The sequence below is a fragment of the Bubalus kerabau genome, chromosome 1, assembly GCF_029407905.1.
Source record: "Bubalus kerabau isolate K-KA32 ecotype Philippines breed swamp buffalo chromosome 1, PCC_UOA_SB_1v2, whole genome shotgun sequence".
Classification (NCBI taxonomy): Eukaryota; Metazoa; Chordata; class Mammalia; order Artiodactyla; family Bovidae; genus Bubalus; species Bubalus kerabau.
In genome coordinates, this window is record NC_073624.1 from 201,504,771 (window position 1) to 201,532,247 (window position 27,477).

Consider the following 27,477-nt stretch of genomic DNA (forward strand, 5'->3'; position numbering starts at 1 on the left):
TTATATTTATTGAGATGGTTGTATTTGTTTTATTCTTCAACTTATTAATGTCTTGTATTACATTGATTTTGCTTATGGAACTATCCTTGCATTTCTGGTATGAATCCATTTGATCAAGGTGTATGATCCTTTTAAACTATATTTGAATTTGGCTTGCTAATATTTTCTTTAAGATTTTTACATCTATGTTTCTCAGTGATACTGGCCTGCATCTTCCTTTATTTTTTATATCTTTGGTTTAGTATCAGATAAATGCTGACCCTGTATAATGAGTTATGAAGCATCTGTTCCTCTAGATTTTTTGGAATAGTTAGAGAAATATTGGCATTAACTCTTTGATAAATGTTTGGTAGAATTCACTTGTGAAGTTACCTGGTCTTGGAGTTTTTGATAGTTGGGATTTTTTTTTAATCACTAATTCAGTGTGATTGCCGGTAATTGTTCTGTTCATATTCCTGATTCAGTCTTGTGATATTGTGCAGTTCTTGGAATGTGTCCATTTCTTCTCTGTTGATCATTTCATTGGCATATAATTGTTCTTAGCAATTCCCTATTATCCTTTGTACTTCTGTTAGTTGTAACCTCTCTTTTTACAATTCTTTTTTTTATTTATTTTTATTTTTTTATTTTTAAACTTTATAATATTGTATTGGTTTTGCCAAATATCAAAATGAATCCACCACAGGTATACATGTGTTCCCCATCCTGAACCCTCCTCCCTCCTCCATCCCCATACCATCCCTCTGGGTCGTCCCAGTGCACCAGCCCCAAGCATCCAGTATTGTGCATCGAACCTGGACTGGTGACTCATTCCATATATGATAGTATATGTATTTCAGTGCCTTTCTCCCAAATCATCCCACCCTCTCCCTCTCCCCCAGAGTCCAAAAGACTGTTCTATACATCAGTGTCTCTTTTGCTGTCTCATATACAGGGTTATTGTTACCATCTTTTTAAATTCCATATATATGCATTAGTATATTGTATTGGTGTTTTTCTTTCTGGCTTACTTCACTCTGTATAATAGGCTCCAGTTTCATCCACCTCATTAGAACTGATTCAAATGTATTCTTTTTAATGGCTGAGCAATACTCCATTGTATATATGTACCACAGCTTTCTTATCCATTCATCTGTTGATAGACATCTAGGTTGCTTCCATGTCCTGGCTATTATAAACAGTGCTGTGATGAACATTGGGGTACGTGTGTCTCTTTCAATTCTGGTTTCCTCAGTATGTATGCCCAGCAGTGGGACTGCTGGATCATAAGGCAGGTCTATTTCCAGTTTTTTAAGGAATCTCCACACTGTTCTCCATAGTGGCTGTACTAGTTTGCATTCCCACCAACAGTGTAAGAGGGTTCCCTTTTCTCCACACCCTCTCCAGCATTTATTGCTTGTAGACTTTTGGATCGCAGCCATTCTGACTGGTGTGAAATGGTACCTTATAGTGGTTTTGATTTTCATTTCTCTGATAATGAGTGATGTTGAGCATCTTTTCATGTGTTTGTTAGCCATCTGTATGTCTTCTTTGGAGAAATGTCTATTTAGTTCTTTGGCCCATTTTTTGATTGGGTCATTTATTTTTCTGGAATTGAGCTGTAGAAGTTGCTTATATATTTTTGAGATTAGTTGTTTGTCAGTTGCTTCATTTGCTATTATTTTCTCCCATTCTGAAGGCTGTCTTTTCACCTTGCTAATAGTTTCCTTTGTTGTGCAGAAGCTTTTAAGTTTAATTAGGCCCCATTTGTTTATTTTTGCTTTTATTTCTAATATTCTGGGAGGTGGGTCATAGAGGATCCTGCTGTGATGTATGTCGGAGAGTGTTTTGCCTATGTTCTCCTCTAGGAGTTTTATAGTTTCTGGTCTTACATTTAGATCTTTAATCCATTTTGAGTTTATTTTTGTGTATGGTGTTAGAAAGTGTTCTAGTTTCCTTCTTTTACAAGTGGTTGACCAGTTTTCCCAGCACCACTTGTTAAAGAGGTTGTCTTTAATCCATCGTATATTCTTGCCTCCTTTGTCAAAGATAAGGTATCCATATGTGCGTGGATTTATCTCTGGGCTTTCTATTTTGTTCCATTGATCTATATTTTTGTCTTTGTGCCAGTACCATACTGTCTTGATAACTGTGGCTTTGTAGTAGAGCCTGAAGTCAGGTAGGTTGATTCCTCCAGTTCTATTCTTCTTTCTCAAGATAGCTTTGGCTATTCGAGGTTTTTTGTATTTCCATACAAATTGTGAAATTATTTGTTCTAGCTCTGTGAAGAATACTGTTGGTAGATTGATAGGGATTGCATTGAATCTATAGATTGCTTTGGGTAGTATACTCATTTTCACTATATTGATTCTTCCAATCCATGAACGTGGTATATTTCTCCATCTATTAGTGTCTTCTTTGATTTCTTTCACCAGTGTTTTATAGTTTTCTATATATAGGTCTTTAGTTTCTTTAGGTAGATATATTTCTAAGTATTTTATTCTTTCTGTTGCAATGGTGAATGGAATTGTTTCCTTAATTTCTCTTTCTGTTTTCTCATTATTAGTGTATAGGAATGCAAGGGATTTCTGTGTGTTGATTTTATATCCTGCAACTTTACTATAATCATTGATTAGTTCTAGTAATTTTCTTATTTGTACATCTCACTCATTTTCCTTGATCAGTCTGTCTAAAGCTTAACAATATTGTTTATTTTTTTCAAAAAAAATAGCTTTTAGCTTCATTGATCTTTTCTATTGTATTTGTAGTCTTCATTTATTTTTGCTCTCAATTATATGATTCATTTCCTCCTACTAACTTGTGTTGGGTTTTGTTGTTGTTGTTGTTTTGCTTTCTTTTTCTAGTTCCTTTAGATGTAAGGTTAGAGTTTGTTTTGTTTTGTTTTGTTTTTAAGATTTTTCTTGTTTTCTGATGTAGGCTTGTGTCACTATAAATTCTCATTTTAGAACTTTTGCTGCTTCCCAAAGATTTTGAGCCACTGTGTTTTCATTTTCATTTATCTTCAAGTATTTTTTTCATGGACCCATTCATTGTTTAGTAGAATACTGTTTAGCCTCCACATATACTTGTATATTTTGAAGTTTTTTTTCTTCTTTTTGGTTTCTAGTGTCATAGCATTGTAGTCTGAAAAGATGCTTGTTATTATTTCAATCTTCTCAAACTGACCAAGAATTATTTTGTAGTGTCTCATGTAATCTTGCCTGAAGAATGTTTCAAGTGCAAGTCAATATGAATTCTGTTGCTTTTGGATGGAATGTTCTTTTCAAATCTATTTGACCTAATATATCACTTACACCAGTATTTCTGTTTTGGCTTTCTGTCTGGATAATCTGTCCATAGATGTGCATGTGGTGTTAAATCCCTTACTATTATGGAATACTGCCTGTTTTTGCTTTATGTTTGCCGTAGTGCTCAGTTGCTCAGTCATGTCTGACTCTTTGTGGCCCCATGGACTGTAGTCCACCAGGCTCCTCTGTTCATGGAAGAATTCTGTTCTAGGCAAGATTTGCGGAGTAAGGTGTCATTTCATACTTGAGACGATGTTCCCAATTTCAGCACTGAACTTGCATCTCTTGCATTGGAAGGCAGATTTTTTATCACTAGGCACCACAACATTTGTTTTGTTTATTTAGGTGCTCATATGTTGGTGGTCAGAGAAGGCAATGGCACCCCACTCCAGTACTCTTGCTTGGAAAATCCCATGGACGGAGGAGCCTGCTAGGCTGCAATCCATGTGGTCGCTAAGCGTCAGACACAACTGAGCAACTTCACTTTCACTTTTCACTTTCATGCATTGAAGAAGGAAATGGCAATCCACTTCAGTGTTCTTGCCTGGAGAATCCCAGGGACGGGGGAGCCTGGTGGGCTGCCGTCTCTGGGGTCGCACAGAGTCGGACATGACTGAAGTGACTTAGCATAGCATAGCATAGCATGTTGGTGGTATGTGCGTGTGTGTATATATATATACACACATACACATACACACATATACATACATACATACACATATACACACACAGTTATTATATCTTCTTGGAATTATCCCTTGATAATTATGTTACATTCTTCATTGGTTTTTACAGTCTTTGTTTTAAAGTCTATTTTGGCTCATATAAGTATTGCTACTTTGACTTTCTTTTTGTTTACATTTCCATTTGCATAGAATAACTTTTTTCATTCCCTTACTTTCACTGTGGGTTTTTAGAGCTGAAATTAGTCTCTTGTAACTAGCATATATATGGCTTTTGCTTTTGTGTCCATTGAGTTCTTATGTCTTTTTATTGGAGCGTTTAGTCCATTTATATTTAAAGTAATAATTTATAGATATGTACTCACTGCCATTTTGTTAATTGTTTCAGGGTTTTTTTCATGACTTTCCCTTGTTACATTCTTCTCTTCCCTTTTTCTTTGCTTGTGATTTGATGATTATCTTAATGGTTTATTTAGATTCCTTCCTGCTCTTACTGTATTTATCTTTTACAGAATTTTAGTTTGTTATTACCATGAATGGCAATATAATTAAATGGCTACATTTTCCTGAGAATTTTATTATTATTTTAAATATATATTGACAGTTATTTTTCAAACAAAAAGCATGGAGCTGCACCAGTGAAATACACTTCATGATAAGTACAAATGAGAACAATGAGATAGCTGTAATGCAAAACTTGGTTCATAGAGGAAACACTTTGGAGCATATTATTAAAAACCTTAAGTATGTGCTCAATTTTTGAAAGGCTTATGTGCACATAAATTGAACACACTAAAAAAAAGACAAGAACCAAACATCTCTATAACCTTTCCAAAGATATTTAGTCAATATATATGTTTAAGTAATAGGTTATGAGGAAATATAGAAAATACTCTTTAGATGAAAATGTTCAGAAAAAGAGTATACTAATAAATCATGAGCTATAATTCCCCCAAGACAAAAATTTTAAATTGCTAGTCTATTTACCACTTGTTTGTTTCTCATGAAGTTTGAAGAGGTACCTATAATTGGTATTTCTCAGTGATCAAGCAAAGAAATATAGAAATACAATAGAATGGGAAAGACTAGGCATCTCCTCAAGAAAATTAGAAATACCAAGGGAACATTTCATGCAAAGATAAGCACAATAGAGGACAGAAATGATATGGACCTGACAGAAGCAGAAGATATTAAGAAAAGGTGGCAAGAATACATAGAACTATACAAAACAGATCTTAATGACCCAGATAACCACGATGATGTGATCCCTCACCTAGAGCCAGACATCCTGGAGTGCAAAGTCGAGGGGGCCTTAGGAAACATCACTATGAACAAAGCTAGTGGAGGTGGTGGAATTCCAGTGGAGCTATTTCAATTCCTAAAAGAAGATTCTGTGAAAGTGCTGTACTCAATACGCAAGCAAATTTGGAAAACTCAGGACTGGAAAAGGTTAGTTTTCATTCCAATTCCAAAGAAAGGAAATGCCAAAAAATATTCAAACTACCACCCAATTGCACTCATCTCACATGCTAGGAAAGTAATGCTCAAAATTCTCCAAGCAAGGCTTCAACAGTATGTGAACCATGAAATTGCAAATGTTCAAGCTGGATTTAGAGAAAGCAGAAGAACCAGAGATCAAATTGCCAACATGCATTGGATCATAGAAAAAGCAAGAGAGTTCAGAAAAAACATCTACTTCTGCTTTATTGACTATGCCAAAGTCTTTGACTGTGTGGACCACAGCAAACTGTGGAACATTCTTAAAGAGAAGGTAATACCAGACCACCTGATGTGCCTCCTGAGAAATCTGTATGCGGGTCAAGAAGCAACGGTTAGAATCAGACATGGAACAACAGAGTGGTACCAAATTGGGAAAGGAGTACATCAAGACTGTATATTGTCACCTTGCTTATTTAACTTATATGCAGAGTACATCATGAGAAACACTGGGCTGGATGAAGCACAAGCTGCAATCAAAATTGACAGGAGAAATATCAATAACCTCAGATATGCAGATGCCACCACCCTTATGGCAGAAAGTGAAGAAGAACTAAAGAGCCTCTTGATGAAAGTGAAAGAGGAGAGTGAAAAAGTTGGCTTAAAGCTCAACATTCAGAAAACTAAGATCATGGCATCTGGTCCCATCAGTTCATGGCAAATAGATGGGGAAATAATGGAAACATTGACAGACTTTATTTTTTTGGGCTCCAAAATCACTGCAGATGGTGATTGTAGCCATGAAATTAAAAGACACTTCCTCCTTGGAAGATAAGCTATGACCAACCTAGACAGCATATTAAAAAGCAGAGACATTACTTTCCCACAAATGTCCATCTAGCCAAAGCTATCATTTTCCAGTGGTCATGTATGGATGTGAGAGTTGGACTATAAAGAAAGCTGAGTGCCAAAGAATTGATGCTTTTGAACTGTGGTGTTGGAGAAGACTCTTGAGAGTCACTTGGACTGCAAGGAGATCCAACCAGTCCATCCTAGGGGAAATCAGTCCTGAATATTCATTGGAAGGACTGATGCTGAAGCTGAAACTCCAATACTTTGGCCACCTCATGCAAAGAACTGGTTCATTGGAAAAGACCCTGATGCTGGGAAAGATTGAAGGCTTGAGGAGAAGGGAATGACAGAGGATCAGATGATTGGATGGTATCACCGACTCAGTGGACAAGAGTTTGAGCAAGCTCCAAGAGTTGGTGATGGACAGGGAAGCCTGGTTTGCTGCAGTCCATGGGGTTGCAAAGGGTCAGGGAGGACTGAGCAATTGAACTGAACTTGGGACCATGCTCCATCTTGACACTTCCTTTCACATTATTCACTGGTTTCTTTGTCAGTATTTTGGCTTCTTTCTCTTATTGCTCATTAATAATAGTTCCTTCATGCTCTCTATCTTACTGACATTATCATTTAAAAATAAAGTGTCTTTGGAATGATTTTCTTATAAAACATTCTCTGATGACTTAACTTCAATAACATTTTGTCTTGTAAGTTTTGGACCTCTGACTGTATCTTTTATCTTTTTTTTTTTTTTTTTGACAAAATCCATCAAATCTTGTTGAAAAGAAGACAAACCTTTAATTTTTTATTCATAGATTTTTAGTCTGATAATAACTTGAAGATAACATTTTTAAACTTTGTATATAATACAAGTACAAAGTAAAGTACTTTTAGAGATGAAGAGATGATTGTTGACAGACTTGGAGAAGATTCCAAACCCTTTAATTTCTCTGAAAAAGAGGCAAAGTTTTCTTGCTTTTTGCTTTTCCTGTTCTACAGTTTCTTAATTTTTAAAATTTTTACATATGCCTAAAATTTCTAGGGGCTTCCCTGTTGGCTCAGATGGTAAAGTATCTGCCTGCAAAGCAGGAGACATTGGTTCAATCCCTGGGTTAAGAAGATCCCCTGGAGAAGGGAATGGCTACACACTCCAGTACTCTTGCCTGGAGAATCTGATCGACAAAAGAGCCTGGAGAGCTACAGTGCATGAGTTCACAAGGAGTTGAACATAACTGAGTGATTAACACTTTCTAGCCATAACTCTCTCTCTCTCTCTCTCTCTCTCTCTCTCTCTCTCTGTCTCTTTCTCTCTCTGTATATATATACAAGCTCTTCTGAAAATTTTCATTTACTTCTTTACTTCAGCTTTCTCCTGTCACCTCCCACATTCATGCAAAGGAGTCACTAGTTTATATCTCCAGCACTCATAGCTCTAGTCTCTCTTTGAAATTCTAATTTAAGTGAGCAAAGCACCACAAGAGATGTTAATGGGCAAAACAAAGCAAAATATATACACTGTCAGATAAAACATGCAAGTATGAGCACAAATAATAAAAGACTTCATTAAGGGGAACTACTACAACAGAGAAAATGCTCTTACCATCAAATTTATAAATATCTTAAAAGTCAGATAGAAAGGGAGTTTTTTTTTTTTTTTTTTTTTTTTTTTAATGAGAAAAACAAAACTAGCAGGAGCTAGGTGTGAAGCAGTGGGATGAGGCAGTGGCAAAATCAGAGAGTTGAGCAGCAAATGTTTTTCTTTGTAGTTCCTACTCTTGGGAGAGAGAATAAAGGAAGAGACATTCTTGTTACAGTGCTTACATAAGCTCAAGAGCAAGTCAAAGTTCAAAGGAAAGAAGAAAAGCCTAATTAAATGTTGGATAAGTCATATTAGTAGGCATTTTGCTTAGACTGTTTGGTGAGAATGAACAGTGATATTAATTTCTTATTAAGCAAATAATATTCAGATTCTTTAGAGGAAAATTTTAGTGCATCCGTCCCCAAACTTTTTGGCATCAGTGAGTGGTTTCATTGAAAACAATTTTGCTGCAGGAGGGGATGGTTTCAATATGATTCAAGTGCATTACGTTTATTGTGCACTTTATTTCTATTGTTACTACCTTATGATATATAATGAAATAATTATACAACTCACCATAATGCAGAATCAGTGGAGAGGCTATAAATACAGATAAAACTTGACTCACTTCCCGCCGCTCATCTCCTGCTGTGTGGCCTGGTTCCTAACAGGCCATGGATGGGTAGTGTCCATGGTCCGGGGATTGTGGATCCCTGATTTAGAGCATCCGTCTCTGGCATTCTCGTGGTACTCAAAGGGATCATCGCAAGGGGTGTAGCTAAGTCATATGAAGTAAGGTGTTTTCCTGGAACAAAAAGAGGTAGGGAATTCTTAATCATCACTGCTTTCCAGGTGCACAGGGATCAGGTAAAGTTCAACACTGCCAAAACAAATACCAAGTTCTGTTTTACCTCATGGACTACTATTTTACTTCATTAAAATATTTCATTTTTCTAGCTTTTCCATTCTCAACAGTAATATTACTAAATGATCAGCAATTCTGACCAGCAGTCACTCAGAGGATCTTTGAAGTGATTGCCCTTGATCAAAAAGGGGTCCAAATGGAAACATACAACGTATGCTTGAGAAAAATTATTGGCACTTTCTCACCCTCTACCCTCTTTCTGTCAATCACTGTTACTTGTACAATAACTTTTGATTTTGGAAGACTGCTAAAACATCTCCAGGGGAAAAGTCCAAAATACTTTTCTACAGTCAGATATCTCACTCTACAATGTACCAGTCAACATCCATATCGCTTTTTTTCTGTCCCAACCTCTTTACATTCCTAAAACCCCTTTCACTGTGCCTTCTAGAATGCTCTGTTACCCGCAACTCCCTATGCAACCTCAGATTCTTTTTAATCTGTCCTGTGTTCCTCACCCTGATGACATTGCTTCCCCTGTGTTCTCTCAAGTAGCTGCTTTTTCTTTCATAACTGAAGTTCCTATAGCTTGAATAGTTCCAGGGGAAAAATAAAAGCTCTCTGTCAGCATATTTATCAGGTTAACATTACATTTATAAATTAACCTATGCATAATTAATACCTTTTTATATTAAATCTACATAGCCAAAAATACCAAAAGAATTTTTTTTAAGTCTCCTTTGGTTCTGTCAGAGCATTTTAATTTTTTTCATATACGTTTTACATCTTTGTTGATTCAAAGGTATTTTCTTTTCCATCGCTGTCTTAAACAGGGTATACTTTTCAATATACTGACTGTGCCTATGTGCTCAGTCTCTCAGTCGTGTCCAGCCTTTTGCAACTTTTAATTTTATGTAACCATGGTGATCATATGGGGCTTATCTTTGGATACAATATGGTGAATTTTACTGCCACACTTTTAAGACTGAATAATACTTGTTTTCTCGGAATAATCCCACCTGGTCATAATGTATTGATCTTTGAAATGATAGAATGCCTTGACTTTTCCTCTTAGTGCATGCATTTTTGTTCACCTGTATCCATTATATAATTTAGCTCATTGGTTCTCGTCCTTTCATGATCAATTTTTTACTTGACATTTTCAGTCAATACTATTATTGTCTTATTTTTCTTAATTAATGCTTTTCATATTATTCCCTATATTTCTTCTGGTCCTATAAATTTACTTTAAGATTGCTCATTTTATTACCTTTTGGTAATAGTGGTTGCTATACTACAACACATTTTTATTTATTTTTTCTTAATGTATTTTTTTCCTAGGAACACTGACTGGTTGGCCTAGTAATTTGAAGATGAGGTTGTTTCCAAAGGGAGAGAGCCCTTCTGAAAAAGAGAGTTTTCCATGAGGTGGTCACTATCTCTCGTTCTGTTGTGCACACCATAGTTGGGGGTCCCAGAATAATCCTGATGTTGCCCCACTATTCCTAGTCAGCACGAGCCTGGATGATGTTATTTTCTGCATTAGAAAAAAAAAACACTGTGGCACCAATCCACAAAACTCAATGATAAGAAGACAGTTCAGTTCAGTTTAGTCACTCAGTCATGTCTGACTCTTTGCGACCCCCAATGGACTGCCACAGTCCAGGCCTCCATGTCCATCACCAACTGCCGAAGTCTACTCAAACACATGTCCACTGAGTTGATGATGCCATCCAACCATCTTATCCTCTGTTGTTCCCTTCTCTTCCCACCTTCAATCTTTCCCAGCATCAGGGTCTTTTCCAGTGAGTCAGTTTTCACATCAGGTGGCCAAAGTATTGGAGTTTCAGCTTCAGCATCAGTCCTTCCAATGAACACCCAGGACTGATCTCCTTTAGGATGGACTGGTGGATCTCCTTGCTGTCCAAGGGACTCTCAAGAGTCTTCTCCAACACCACAGTTCAAAAGCATCAGTTCTTTGGCACTCAGCTTTCTTTATAATCCAACTCTCACATCTATACATGACTACTGGAAAAACTATAACCTTGACTAGACGGACCTTCATTGGCAAAGTAATGTCTCTGCTTTTTAATATACTGTCTATGTTGGTCATAGCTTTTCTTCCAAGGAGCAAGCATCTTTTAATTTCATGGCTGCAGTCACCATGTGCGGTGATTTTGGAGCCCCCAAAAATGTCACTGTTTCCAATGTTTCCTCATCTATTTGCCATGAAGTGATGGGACCAGATGCCATGATCTTAGTTTTCTGAATGTTGAGTTGTAAGCCAACTTTTTCACTCTCCTCTTTCACTTTCATCAAGAGGCTCTTTAGTTCTTCTTCACTTTCTGCCATAAGGGTGGTGTCATCAGCATATCTGAGGTTATTGATATTTCTCCCAGCAATCTTGATTCCAGCTTGTGTTTCTTCCAGTCCAGCATTTCTCATGATGTACTCTGCATATAAGTTAAATAAGCAGGGTGACAATATACAGCCTTGATGCATTCCTTTTCCAATTTGGAACCAGTATTTTGTTCCATATCCAGTTCTAACTGTTGCTTCTTGACCTGCATACAGATTTCTAAGGAGGCATGTCAGGTGGTCTGGTATTACCATCTCTTTAAGAATTTTCCAGTTTGTTGTGATCCACACAGTCAAAAGGTTTGGTGTAGTCAATAAAGCAGAAGTAGATATTTTTCTGGAACTCTCTTGCTTTTCCAATGATCCCACTGATGCTGGTAATCTGATCTCTGGATAGGAAGACAAGGACATACTTAAAACCTTTTTCCAACCACACATACACATATCCTTTGCCCTGTTCCACTCCTGGATGCTGTTTTAGCAGACACACTGTTACCCAACCACCTTGTATTCATCACCCTTGATGTTTATCATTTTCATGAGTTTAACAAACCATAAGCCTCCTTAGGCCTTCTGCATCATGTCAATAATGGAGACAGTGTGAGATTTTGAGGAATCAGAAATCTCAATGCACTTTTTCTACCAGTAATTTTTTAATCATTATACTGATCCAAAGCAATTCAAATATGAAAACTGATTTAGGAAATGTAATGAAACTCCTAGCACTTGCATTTAAGCACTAGTGCTATGTTTAAAGTAAAGGAGTGACTTAGTTTAGTATTTTACATGGTTTAAAAAGATAACAAGATCAGAACTATACAATTTCAGAGTCTCTAGCCATACTCTGTAAAAGCCATAGATAAGCTCATTTGGTCTCCAGATAGCCTTCAGATATCCCCTAATGGCTATCTTTCCTAAAAATTTAAGGAAAAAGTACTAAGTTAGTTCATATTGCTACTATTGCCATCTACTAATATTCTCTGATGGAAGTACTTTTTCTCCCCAAATACAAGTATCCAGTTTGCAGGACTTCCCTGCCAGACCAGTGGTTAAGACTCTGAGCTTCTACTGTAGGAAATATAGGTCTGATCCCTGATCAGGAACCAAGATCCTACATGTCATGTGGTAGGCAAAAAAAAAAAAAAAAAAAATGTATCCAGTTTTCTTGGTGACTCAAGGGCTGTTAGAATATTATTCCTGACACACTTTATCTGTTTTCATAGTTGTTCTGCCCTCCCTAGAATGTTGCACATCTATTGCTTTCTAGAACCTATTTGACTAGGGAATGCCTGCTTCCTTCCCCACACTATCAGTGAGGGAGCTTTAAAACTTATTTAATCTATAGTTTAAAAATCAGTTATAAATCATTTATAATTTATAAATATATATAAATTACATATATATAATTTATAAATATCAGTCTATATGTCCCCTCATTTAATTTCTATTTCTACAGCTACAGTTCATTTATAATTAGTCTAATATGGCTTATTGGAATCTGTGCTTTCTTATGAGGTACAATTGATAATGGGGTGTTTACTAACAAATATCAGCTGAGCCACATTCTGGATGACTTGAGTTCTGTTCTCTCACCTGAAATTGAAATATCCTGTCCTGGGATTCTCCCCACATACTGGGGATAAGGTGTGGGATGGTGTCCCCTTCCTTTAGTTCAGAGCAGATCTCTTAAGATAATGCTCTGCCCAAGAAAAGCAACCCTGTCATTCAAGTTGGCCTCTTTCTCTCTTCCACCAGCAACAATTTCCAGGTCAAAAAGAAACACAAAAAATAACAGCACGTTAATATGAATTCACAGGTGAGTTTGGGCACTTCACTTGGAAGTCATGATGTGCCTGCCTCTGCTAGTTCCAGGTTTGTGTCCTCATTCTTCTCCCCTTCAGTAGTCATCATTCTTGCTTGCTGTAATATCTGGATATTTATATGATACTGGTGGTCTTCTGCGACCTTCCCCCACTATTCCTGCCTTCACCCCTACCAAGACCCTTATTTAATTGGTTTGCAACATGACCTGAGCATTGCAATTTTAAAAAACCCACCGACCAGATGATTCTAATATGTGTTCAGGGTGTCTAGTGCTTCACTAAGTTTTTCTTCCATTCTGCATCTAAACCCAGTTCTGAGACCAGATGTAGGTTCTTTCTCAGAGATCAGAACCAACTACATAAATAGTGGCATACTGTGCAAAATTAAAATACAGAACCCCTTTTTAAAAACTGTTAAGAATTTCAAGACTGTAGAAACAGAGTATGGAATCAAGCATGGTTTCCTTCTAGGCATGGGGCCCTGGTCACAGATCATTGATTGAGCTAGTCCTGCCTGAAGTCTAGTGGTAATACTTAAGAGGTTTCCCTCCTGTGGGTTGTATTTTTTCTTCATACTTCTCTGCTTCCCTACTCAGGCTCTTTTGTCTACTCATCTATTACTACCCACTCCAGTACTCTTGCCTTGAAAATCCCATGGACGGAGGAGCCTGGTAGGCTGCAGTCCATGGGGTCGCTAAGGGTCGGACACAACTGAGCCTCTTCATTTTCACTTTTCACTTTCATGCATTGGAGAAGGAAATGGCAACCCACTCCAGTGTTCCTGCCTGGAGAATCCCAGGGATGGGGGAGCCTGGTGGGCTGCCGTCTATGGGGTCACACAGAGTCGGACACGACTGAAGTGACTTAGCAGCAGCAGCAGCCCCCACATCCTACCTGATTTGGTTGGTAAAGGTGGTATTAAGAGCAATTTGAATGTGGTAGTGTCTTCTATCTCTTTCTTTGGATACCCACTTTCTTAAGTGTTATTGTCCTCTTTTTCTTATTTTGTTATTACTAGGAAATTTTAGGGATATTTTTAACATATAGCTTTTCCACATTTTTACCCAGAAGATATTTTTGCAATTTTGATTTTACTTTAATGTAACCTGTTACATTTAAGCAATGAAAGCATGCTTTTTGATATGAAAATTAACCAGGACAAAGAGAATGAGAAAATGATCCTACAGCTGTTCTTATATAAGCCACAGTTATTCTTAAAACAAGTCTCCCATTGTGTGCTAAAGAAATTTGAAGTATAAGGTAACTACTAGATACTTAACATGTATACAAAATTCTGTATGACTTTTGGGACTAATTTTCCTCTTGCCACACTTGCCCATTTCAATTATAGCTCCCTCCCCTTCCCTGTACCTTCCAATAACTTAAGTAAGGGACAACATAGGATTCATGTCTGGAAAGAGATACAAGAATCATAGAAACAGAGTCCATAATAATCATGACATCCTTCAAGATGAAAGCAGTTTTGACTCTGGGGTCAGGCTTGGAACTGAATTTCAGGACCTAGCATTTCCTTTCCCTCAGAAAGATGGAGCTGTCAGCACCTCTGACAGGTCCCTGCATCTTAACACTCAGCTGACCTTGCCGTGCGGTGGATTTACAATACTCAGTGAGTGGGGAAGGAGCCAACACCACTGTGATATAGTGCTACGTCAATTAAAGTGGGAGAAGTCTGCTCATTCTGGATCTCAGAAAGACTTATCTTCTAGATTGGAGCTGAAGTTTATATGACATGCAGATGTAAAATCTCTGGGAATTCAGCTGCCAGAGGCTGAGCAAGAACACACTGAAAAGGAAAATAAAGGCCTGCTAATGTATAATAGTGAGCCTAACAGGTTAATGTGATTCTGGTAGATGTAGGGCAATCCCCTTGCTGATATGATTGCTGAAACAGTTCTTTTCTCTCTTTTTAAGCATGTTCTTTCAATTCTTCAAAGCCAAGCTCAAGTGCAATGCTTAAGTAAAGTTTTTCCTAATGGAATCTAACACTATTTTTTCTTCTCTTCTCTTGTTGTTGATTCTGCTGGTGTGTGTGTGTGTATATATATATATATATATATATATATACACACACACACATACACACACATACATATATATATAATGTATATATACATACATACACATACGTGTATTCTATCCTGTTAAATCACTCATTTTTGTATGTTAAAAATACATATAAAAGGTATATGAATGGTTTAATACATGCGAAGTTTATATGATGCAAAGAGCTGACTCATTGGAAAAGACCGTGATGCTGGGAAAGACTGAAGGCAGGAGGAGAAGAGGATGACAGAGGATGAGATGGCTGGATGGCATCACGAACTCGACATGAGTTTGAGCAGGCTCCAGAAAATGGTAAAGAGACTGAACAACAACAAATATATGCACTCTTTGTCACACCAACTAGAATGCTTAATCCCATGGGCAAAATCACTGTACAAGCCCTATATAGTCATTTTGTTCCTAATTATGCTGAATGCAATGCTGTGACCCTATCATTCAACGTAAAAGTGGCTGTTGTTGGATATATGAAAAGTAGAACAGTTTGTCAATTCTGAATAAAGAATTATTTTAAGTAAATATACTCCTTGTGAATTTAGAATAAACTTAGTGAAGCTAACTTTTCTTAACCAGATTTAACCCCTACTTTACACCTGTTTAACTATACAAAAAGGTAAAGAGTAGGGCTCCCCTAGTAGCTCAGTTGGTAAAGAATCTGCCTGCAATACAGGAGAACTGGGTTCGATCCCTGGGGTGGTAAAATCCCCGGCAGAAGGAAATGGAAACCCACTCCAGTACTCTTGCCTGGAGAATTCCATGGACAGAGGAGCCTGGCGGGCTACAGTCCACAGGATTGGAAAAAGTCAAAAACGACTGTGCGACTAACTTTCACTTTCTCTTTCACAAAAAGTAGGAAAGGAGTAAAGAAAAATTAGAAACACAGTAAAGCATGACATTGTGAGAGATAAATGGAAACATCTCCTTCATTTCCCATGCCAATAATTTGAACCAAGTCTCAGAGGTTAATTTTTTTTTCTACTTATATGGTAGACGTATGTTTTAAATGTCCATCCAAACACAGTTCCCTAGGAAAATTTTTTCTTATAAGAAACAAGGCAGATCTTTGGATAGAAATTTAATATGAAGTAACAAACCAGTCAATACCTTTACTAAATACCATAGATCCACCTTGTGGTAAAAGTGTGTTTCCCAGGGCAAACGTAAAGGGATAATGAATTCTTTTTCCTAACTTTAGCACAATGGCAAATTTAGTCACTTGAATTCTAGTTTTTATAAGAGAAAATACACCAAATATTTTCTAAATTTGAATTCTTTAAAAAATATCATGTTTAATAAAGAAGAAATAACATATTCAGTTACCAGGAATTTATCAGGAAATGGGATGATTGGATAGTTTTAACAAATACAAGAAAGGTATCTTTAAAAATATGTCTTTTAAGAGATTTCTATATATTAATTTTGAGTCCTGCAACTTCACTGAATTCACTGATACACTTTAGCAGTTTTCTGATAGTATCTTTAAGGTTTTCTATATATATTATCATGTTATTTGCAAACAGTAACAATTTCACTTCTTCCTTTCCAATTTGTACATCTTTTATTCTTTTTTTTCATCTCTGATGATTATGACTAGGGCTTCTAAAATTATGTTGAATAAAACTCCTGTCTTACTCCTGAGCTTAGAGGAAATGCTTTCAGCTTTTCACCATTGAGTATGATATTAGCTGTGAATTTGTCACATTTGGGCTTTATTATGTTGACGTTTAGTTCCACCATGCCTACTTTCTGGACAATTTTTATTAGAAATAAATGTTGAATTTTATCAAAAGCTTTTGCTGCATCTATGGAAATGATCATACAGTTTTATTTTAAAATTAGTTAGCATGATATGTCACATTGATTGATTTGAGAATATTGAAAAATCCTTACACTGTTGGAATAAATTACACTTGATCATATTTTATGATCATTTTAATGTATTGCTGGATTCGGTTTGCTAGTATTGCTAGTATTTGGTGGAGAAAAATACATTGTTGGTGGGGATGTAAACTGTTGCAGCCACTGTAGAAAACAGTATGAAGTTTTCTCAAAAAAATGACAAATAGAACTACCATATGAGCCAACAACTCCATTTTGGGATATATATCCAAAAGAACAAAAGCACTAACTGGAAAAGATACATACATCCCAATGTTCATACAGCATTATTTACAATTGCTAGGACATGGAAACAACCTACGCACCCATCAACAAATGAATGGGTAAGGAAGATGTGACATATATATAATGGAACACTGCTCAGCCATAAAAAGGAAGAACTCCTGCAATCTGCAGCAACATGCATGGACTAGGAGAGCATTTTCCTAAGTGAAATAGGTCAAATGGGAAAAGACAAATACTGTATGTTATCACTCATATTGGAAGCTAAAAAATAAAACAAACTAATGAATAAACAAAAAAAGCAGCAGAATTACAGATATAAAGACAAACTAGTGGTTACCAGTGGGGAGGGGGAGGGGCACTAGAGAGTGGGGAAGTGGGCGATTCAAACTCCTGGGTATAAGATAGGCTCAAGTATGTACTTTACAACATGGGGAATACAGTTAATCATGTGTCAGATCAGATCAGTTGCTCAGTCGTGTCTGACTCTTTGCGACCATATGAATCGCAGCACACCAGGTCTCCCTGTCCATCATCAGCTCCCGGAGTTCACTCAGACTCACGTCCATCGAGTCAGTGATGCCATCCAGCCATCTCATCCTCTGTCGTCCCCTTCTCCTCCTGCCCCCAATCCCTCCCAGCATCAGAGTCTTTTCCAATGAGTCAACTCTTTGCATGAGGTGGCCAAAGTACTGGAGTTTCAGCTTTAGCATCATTCCTTCCAAAGAAATCCCAGGGCTGATCTCCTTCAGAATGGACTGGTTGGATCTCCTTGCAGTCCAAGGGACTTTCAAGAGTCTTCTCCAACACCACAGTTCAAAAGCATCAATTCTTCAGTGCTCAGCCTTCTTCACAGTCCAACACTCACATCCACACATGACCACAGGAAAGACCATAGCCTTGACTAGATGAACCTTTGTTGGCAAAGTAATGTCTCTGCTTTTGAATATGCTATCTAGGCTGGTCATAACTTTCCTTCCAAGGAGTAAGCGTCTTTAAATTTCATGGTGACATCTGTAGTGATTTTGGAGCCCAGAAAAATAAAGTCTGACAGTGTTCCCACTATTTCCCCATCTATATCCCATGAAGTGGTGGGACCGGATGCCATGATCTTCGTTTTCTGAGTGTTGAGCTTTAAGTCAACTTTTTTACTCTCCACTTTCACTTTCATCAAGAGGCTTTTTAGTTCCTCTTCCCTTTCTGCCATAAGGGTGGTGTCATCTGCATATCTGAGGTTATTGATATTTTTCCCAGCAATCTTGATTCCAGCTTGTGCTTCTTCCAGCCCAGCGTTTCTCATGATGTACTCTGCATATAAGTTAAATAAGCAGGGTGACAATATAAAGCCTTGACGAACTCCTTTTCCTATTTGGAACCAGTCTGTTGTTCCATGTCCAGGTCTAACTGTTGCTTCCTGACCTGCATACAAATTTCTCAAGAGGCAGAACAGGTGGTCTGGTATTCCCATCTCTTTCAGAGCTTTCCACAGTTTATTGTGATCCACACAGTCAAAGGCTTTGGCATAGTCAATAAAGCAGAAATAGATGTTTTTCTGGAACTCTCTTGCTTTTTCTATGATCCAGCAGATGTTGGCAATTTGATCTCTGGTTCCTCTTCCTTTTCTAAAACCAGCTTGAATATCAGGAAGTTCATAGTTCACATATTGCTGAAGCCTGGCTTGGAGAATTTTGAGCATTACTTTACTAGCATGTGAGATGAGTGCAATTGTGCGGTAGTTTGAGCATTCTTTGGCATTGCCTTTCTTTGGGATTGGAATGAAAACGGACCTTTTCCAGTCCTGTGGCCACTGCTGAGTTTTCCAAATTTGCTGGCATATTGAGTGCAGCACTTTCACAGCATCATCTGTCAAGATTTGGTATAGCTCAACTGGAATTCCATCACCTCCACTAGCTTTGTTCGTAGTGATGCTTTCTAAGGCCCACTTGACTTCACATTCTAGGATGTCTGGCTCTAGGTCAGTGATCACACCATCGTGATTATCTGGGTCGTGAAGATCTTTTTTGTACAGTTCTTCTGTGTATTCTTGCCATCTCTTCTTAATATCTTCTACTTCTGTTAGGTCCATACCATTTCTGTCCTTTATCCAGCCCGTCTTTGCATGAAATGTTCCTTTGGTATCTCTGATTTTCTTAAAGATATCCCTAGTCTTTCCCATTCTGTTGTTTTCCTCTATTTCTCTGCACTGATCACTGAAGAAGGCGTTCTTATCTTTTCTCGCTATTCTTTGGAACTCTGCATTCAGATGTTTATATCTTTCCTTTTCTCCTTTGCTTTTCACTTCTCTTCTTTTCACAGCTATTTGTAAGGCCTCCCCAGACAGCCATTTTACTTTTTTGCATTTCTTTTCTATGGGAATGGTCTTGATCCCTGTCTCCTGTACAATGTCATGAACCTCATTCCATAGTTCATCAGGCACTCTATCTATCAGATCTAGGCCCTTAAATCTATTTCTCACTTCCACTGTATAATCATAAGGGATTTGATTTAGGTCATACCTGAATGATCTAGTGGTTTTCCCTACTTTCTTCAATTTAAGTCTGAATTTGGCAATAAGAAGTTCATGGTCTGAGCCACAGTCAGCTCCTGGTCTTGTTTTTGCTGACTGTATAGAGCTTCTCCATCTTTGGCTGCAAAGAATATAATCAATCTGATTTCGGTGTTGACCATCTGGTGATGTCCATGTGTAGAGTCTTCTCTTGTGTTGTTGGAAGAGGGTGTTTGTTATGACCAGTGCATTTTCTTGGCAAAACTCTATTAATCTTTGCCCTGCTTCATTCTGTACTCCAAGGCCAAATTTGCCTGTTATTCCAGGTGTTTCTTGACTTCCTACTTTTGCATTTCAGTCCCCTATAATGAAAAGGACATCTTTTGGGGGTGTTAGTTCTAAAAGGTCTTGTAGGTCTTCACAGAACCGTTCAACTTTAGCTTCTTCAGCGTTACTGGTTGGGGCATAGACTTGGATTACTGTGATATTGAATGGTTTGCCTTGGAAACGAATAGAGATCATTCTGTCATTTTTGATATTGCATCCAAGTACTGCATTTCGGACTCTTTTATTGACCATGATGGCCACTCCATTTCTTCTGTGGGATTCCTGACTGCAGTAGTAGATATAATGGTCATCTGAGTTAAATTCACCATAACTATAAATTGAAAATAACCGTTAAAATTGTATAAAACTTAAAACAATAAAATAGACTTCTTCAGGAAAACAGTCTTTTCATGAGAAAATTAACAAATTATTTGAAAAGGAAAAAAGCAAAGAAAGGAAGAAAAATATAATGTGAAGTAATTCATGTTCATATAATTCACAAATGCAAGTTGTGGATATCAAAGTATTTTACATACACATAAACGAGGAGGGGGAAGAAAGTAAGAAATTCACGTTGAGTATAAGCAGAAGATATTAAGAAGAGGTGACAGGAATACACAGAAGAACTACACAAAAAGATTTTCACAACCAAGATAATCACGATGGTGTGATCACTCACCTAGAGTCAGACATGTGGAATGTGAAGTCAAGTGGCCCTTAGAAAGCATCACTACGAACAAAGCTAGTGGAGGTGATAGAATTCCAGTTGAGCTATTTCAAATCCTGAAAGATGATGCTGTGAGAGTGTTGTACTCAATATGCCAGCAAATTTGGAAAACTCAGTAGTGGCCACAGGACTGCAAAAGGTGTTTTCATTCCAATCCCAAAGAAAGGCAATGCCAAAGAATGCTCAAACTACCACACAATTGCACTCATCTCACACACCAGTAAAGTAATGCTCAAAATTCTCCAAGCCAGGCTTCAGCAATATGTGAACCATGAACTTCCTAATGTTCAAGCTGGTTTTAGAAAAGGCAGAAGAACCAGAGATCAAATTGCCAACATCTGCTGGATCATAGAAAAAGCAAGTGAGTTCCAGAAAAACATCTATTTCTGCTTTATTGATTATGCCAAAGCCTTTGACTGTGTGGATCACAATAAACTGTGGAAAACTCTGAAAGAGATGGGAATACCAGACCACCTGACCTGCCTCTTGAGAAACCTATATGCAGGTCAGGAAGCAACAGTTAGAACTGGACATGGAACAACAGACTGGTTCCAAATCTGGAAAGGAGTTCGTCAAGGCTGTATATTGTCACCCTGCTTATTTAACTTACATGCAGAGTACATCATGAGTAATGCTGGGCTGGAAGAAGCACATGCTGGAATCAAGATTGCTGGGAAAAATATCAATAACCTCAGATATGCAGATGACACCACCCTTATGGCAGAAAGTGAAGAGGAACTCAAAAGTCTCTTGATGAAAGTGAAAGAGGAGAGTGAAAAAGTTGGCTTAAAACTCAACATTCAGAAAACGAAGATCATGGCATCTGGTCCCATCACTTCACTGGAAATCGATGGGGAAACTGTGTCAGACTTTATGTTTTTCAGCTCCAAAATCGCTGCAGATGGTGACTGCATCCATGAAATTAAAAGACGCTTACTTCTTGGAAGAAAAGTTATGACCAACCTAGATAGCATATTGAAAAGCAGAGACATGACTTTGCCAAAAAAGGTCTGTCTAGTCAAGGCTATGGTTTTTCTAGTGGTCATGTATGGATGTGAGAGTTGGATTGTGAAGAAGACTGAGTGCCAAAGAATTGATGCTTTTGAACTGTGGAGTTGGAGAAGACTCTTGAGAGTCCCTTGGACTGCAAGGAGATCCAACCAGTCCATTCTGAAGGAGATCAGATTTCTGGGATTTCTTTGGAAGGAATGATGCTAAAGCTGAAACTCCAGTACTTTGGCCACCTGATGCGAAGAGTTGACTCATTGGAAAAGACTCTGATGCTGGGAAGCATTGGGGGCAGGAGGTGAAGGGGATGACAGAGGATAAGATGGCTGGATGGCATCACTGACTCGATGGACGTGAGTTTGAGTCAACTCTGGGAGTTGGTGATGGACAGGGAGGCCTGGTGTGCTGTGATTCATGGGGTTGTAAAGAGTAGGACACGACTGAGCGACTGAACTGAACTGATTTCCAATGAAAAAGGAAAGTTATTATAATTTAGATTGAATTTTCATAATAATTTCTTTACACCAAAATATGAAATGCCTATAAGTGAGACAACTTCTTAATAGTGATTAAGTTAACTCTGGACATTAGAAAAAGTCATGAAAACAGTATTAAATCTATTTTACATATTTTCTAGGATATTATAAATTAATACAGCAGGACATGCTAAAATTAAACATTTACAGTCTAGAATTATTTTCTTAAATATATAACTCATTTTAAAATGTCAACTAAAATATTATTATGCAGATTTAAAGTCATTTACCAAAAATTACTTTTTTATTAGCATTTTACGCACTTTGGGTACTAAACTGTTATGGTGTATTTCTGACCTTTTATGTTGAGTTCATAGTATAAATCCTAAGCTAAAAAGTCTTTACAGATACTCAAAATGCATGTTATACACACCATTTTGGGAATCAACAAGTAATTGTACTTTTTAAAAAATGACTTCAATAACTCATTCCAAAGAAATTGCTTCATTCTAATAATAGTGAATTTTAGAAAATATGTGCTGCATTTGTTCTGAATTAAAATGTTCTTCTGGTGTTTACTTATTCTTTCTTACTGTTTTCCCTAAGGATACTTATACAGTAATGTGTTCACTTATACTGGTTTACCAGAAGGAGGAAAAAAATGGGTAAAAATATACAGTATATTTTACGACCAAAACCTCCAAGATTCTTTCAAATACTGCTGCAGGGAGGCATAACCATTTTTCTTTTTGTGGTAAAATGGAAACATGCGCTGTTTTCCTTCACACAGAGCAAAATATCCATGGTCCTTTTTTCTTTCTACTGATTTCCAAAAAATTTTCCACCACTACTCATGAACACACGAAGTGGTTCTAGGGTTGTGCTAAGGTTAACCCATTATTTCATTCTCTGTTTGCTGAGATTAGTGTTGATTATTTAATTTAGAATGTTACTTTAAAAATATGTACAGAAAAGTTGCTTTCACCACCATACCGGGGATATAAATAAACATGGTAAAAACTGGAAGCAACCTATGTGTCCACTGATGGATGATGAATAAACAAACAGATGAGGTGTATATATACATACAGGTGTGTGTGTGTGTGTATACATATACATATATATATATATATATATATATATATAATGTAATATTAAGTCATAAAGAAGAAGGCAATCAGGACACATGCTATACCACAGATGAACCTTGCAGATATGTATTTATATAAAATAAGTCAATTACAATAAAAATTTCTTTGAAGGACATAAAGTAGTCAAATTCAGAAACAAAAAATAGAATGATAGTTGCCAGGGGCTGGAGGGAGGGGGATAAGGAGTTACTGTTCCGTATGTAGTTTCAATTTTAGAAGATGAAAAGATTCTGTGGATGGAAGGTGGAGACAGCAGCATAACAGTGTTAATGTAGCAATGCCACTTGAATGCACACTTAACCAATGGCTAAGCTGAAAAGTTTTATGTGATGTATATTTTACAACAATTTTTTAAAAAAAATGTTAAGTGCTCTGAAAATAAATGAGTATGCTGACCTCATGAGTTGTATAGTTGGATTTAAAATCGATCTTTGGAGTCAGAGTTATGTTTGAACTTTTTACCACAGAATGACTGTATGTTCTTAGCCTTGATGGTCTTCAATAGCAAGGGAATACGTATATATTTATTATTGTGCTGCCCTGCTACATAAATGAGAAAACATCCAGCCATTTCTCTCACAGGGTAATCTACAAGGCAAATTGTAATATGAACTATTAGGTGATGACGAGACTATATTTGCTTTATGCAGACTACTCTTTCATTGATTCAAACTGGATCATATACTTTCAGCCAAAATGAACAACTGTAGCTGGAGCACAGATGCTGATTTAAGAAGTGTGTACTTTGTATTCCTAACAATAGACAATAAACATAGGAATTAAGTAAGAAATCTGTGCTAAAGAACTGATGGCAAAAAAAGGAAGCCACAAAATTCTTAAACTAAAACTAGACAAAATCAATGCCAGATTTGCTCAGGGAAACTTGGATTTTATGCCTACACACACACACACACACACACACACACACACTTTATTACTAAAAAGTTATTTGCAAATAATATATCAAATAAGGGGTTTATACACAAACTACACAAAAGACACATACAACTCAACATCCAAAAAAAAAAAAAAACAGATAAAAATGGGAAGAGGATCTGAATAGAAATTCTTTCAAAGAAGACATAGAGATGGCTAACAAAAACATGAAAAGATGTTCAACATCATTGCAGGCAGATTCTTTACCATCTGTGCCACCAGGGAAGCCCAATAATACAGGTGTGGTAGCCTATCCCTTCTCTAGGGGATCTTCCTGACCCAGGAATCGAACTGGGGTCTCCTGCATTGCAGGCAGATTTTTACTAGCTTACCAGGGAAGCCTGATTAAAGTCACTCAGTCATGTCCAACTCTTTGTGACCCCATGGACTGTAGCCTGCCAGGCTCCTCTGTCCATGGGATTCTCCAGGGATGAATAATGGAGTGGGTAGCCTTTCCCTTCTCCAGGGGATCTTCCCAAAACAGTGATTGAACCCAGGTCTCTTGCATTGCAGGTGTATTCTTTACCACCTAAGCCACCAGGAAAGCCCAAGAATACTGAAGTGGGTGGCCTGTTCCTTTCTTCAGAGGATCTTCCTGACCTAGGAATTGAACTGGGGTCTCCTGCATTGCAGGCAGACTCTTTACTAGCTGAGCTATCAGGGAAGTGCAAGTCAAAATTACAATGAGGTATCACCTCACACCAGTGAGAATGGTTATTAGAAAATGTCTACAAACAACAAGTGTTGGGGGATGCAGACAAAAGAGAACTTTCATACACTATTGCTAGTAATGTAAATAGATGCAGCCTCTGTGGAAAATAGTATGGAGACGCTTCTAAAATTTATAAATATAACTATTATTATATCCAGCACTTCCACTCCTTAGCATTTATCCAAAGAAAACAAAAGTACTCAGTAAAAAAGATACACACATCTCCATGTTCACTGTGACATTATCTACAATAGCCAAGACATGGAAGCAATTTACGTGCTCATCAAGAGATGAATAGATAAAGAAGATGTGACATACATATTCAGTGGAATATTACTCAGCCATAAGAAGGAATCAATCTTGCCATTTGTGACATGAATGAACTATAGGGTATTATACTAAATGAAATAAGTCTGACAGAAAAAGACAAATACTGTATGATTTCACTTATACATGAAATATAAAAAATAAATGAACAGAAACAGAGTTAAAGACACAGAAAACAGTTGGCTGGCAGAGAGGGAAGGAAAGAAATAGGTGAGACAGATGAAGAGGTACAAACTTCCAGTTTCAAAATAAATGAGTCGCAGGTATGAAATATACAGGGGAAAATATAATCAATAATTGTAACATCTTTGTATGCTGACAGAGGGTAAACTAGACTTATCCTGGTAATCATTTTGAAATGGATGGAAATATTGTATCACTATGATGTGTGACAAGAACTAATGTGCTATATGGGTCAATTTTATTTCAAAAAGAAAGAAATGCAAAGAAAAATAGATGATATTTGTGGTCACCAGAGGGAAGGAAAATTGGATGAAAGCAATGGAAAGGTACAAACTTCCAGTTATAAGAAAAATAAATATTAGGGATGTATGCAATAATATGATAAATACAATCAATACTGCATCATATTATATATGAAAATTATTGAGTGAATCCTAAAATTTTTCATTACAAAATAAATAACTTTTTGTATTTCTTCAGTTTTGTATCTATATGAGTTGTTGGTTATTTAACAAATTTTTTGTGGTAAAAATTTCATGGTGTATATAAATCAAAACATTATGCTGTACAGCTTAAATTTATACAGTACTATATATCAATTGTAGCTCGATAAAACTGGAAAAAATTACAATAAAAATTTTAAAAATTAAAACTTTTATAATTAAAAATTTTTATAACAGAGAAAAATAAAGCCATCATTATCATAAGTCATGAATGCTTTACGTTGGAAAAAATATAAATCATGGCATCTTAGAAATATGATCAGGCATATTAGATTATAAGATGAACAATATGAAGTAAAGCTGAAAATCTGCACAACTTGCCCTTTACAAAAATTTGCCTATTCTGACAGGGCATATTAATTTATGCTAATTTAATTGTGATCCATGCAAAGTACAGAAGAGTTAGGTGAATCACCATATTTTCTTTTGTTTTGTTGGTAAAAGAGCTCTCCCAAGTCAACAGAAATACTATATTTATCTTCTCTAGCTAATAGATTATTTTGTTTTTAAAATCAAGATTCTGTATATTTTAATTACACATAGAATAATTATGATTTAATAAAAAGAAAAAAGATCTTTTAAATAAGTAGCAGGTAATATTAACTGCTGCCAGGTACCCAGTTAAATGATGCTGAAGCTGAAACTTGAATACTTTGGCCACCTGATGCAAAGAGCTGACTCATTAGAAAAGACCCTAATGTTGGGAAAGATTGAAGGCAGGAGGAGAAGGGGAAAACAGAAGACGAGATGGTTGGATGGCATCACCGACTCAATTGAAATGATTTTGAGCAAGCTCTGGAAGATGGTGAAGGATAGGAAAGCCTGGATTGCTGCAGTCCAGTTCGGTTCATTCACTCAGTCATGTCCAACTCTGCGACCCCATGGACTGCAGCATGCCACTGCAGTCTGTCCATCACCAACTCCCGAAACTTGCTCAAACTCATGTCCATCGAGTTGGTGATGCCATCTAAACATCTCATCCTCTGTCATCCCCTTCTCCTCCCACCTTCAATATTTCCCAGCATCAGGGTCTTTTCCAATGAGTCAGTTTTTCACATCAGGTGGCCAAAGTATTAGAGATTCAGCGTCAGCATCAGTCCTTCCAATGAATATTCAGGACTGATTTCCTTTAGGATTGGCTGGTTTGATCTCCATGCAGTCCAGGGAACTTTCAAGAATCTTCTCCAACACCACAGTTCAAAAGCATCAATTCTTCGCTGCTCAGCTTTCTTTATAGTCCAACTCTCACATCCATACATGACTACTGGAAAAACCATAGCTTTTACTAGACAGACTTTTGTTGGCAAAGTAATACCTCTGCTTTTTAATATTCTGTGTAGGTTGGTCATAGCTTTTCTTCCAAGGAGAAAGCATCTTTTAATTTCACCAGATGTGGTCACCATCTGCAGTGATTTTGGAGCCTAAATGATTCAGTCTCACTGTTTCCATTGTTTCCCCATCTATTTGCCATGAAGTGATGGAACCAGATGCCATGATCTTAGTTTTCTGAACAGTCCATTGGGTTGCAAAGAGTTGG

At 37.0% G+C, this 27,477-nt stretch overlaps 1 protein-coding gene across 18 annotated transcripts in view; it reads right to left on the bottom strand.

Annotated features, from left to right (window-relative positions):
* Positions 1-27,477, bottom strand: part of LOC129629692 (protein FAM170A-like) — a 362,499-nt gene that overhangs the window by 71,777 nt on the left and 263,245 nt on the right. For 16 of the 18 annotated variants that reach the window (XR_008703313.1, XR_008703314.1, XM_055549948.1 and 13 more), the window contains one exon: positions 8,412-8,640. The gene's annotated coding sequence lies outside the window, so the exon portion shown is untranslated. Of the gene's footprint in view, positions 1-8,411; positions 8,641-9,970; positions 11,448-27,477 lie in introns of all 18 variants that reach the window. The other 2 variants (XM_055549965.1, XM_055549888.1) reach the window with 1 other exon arrangement.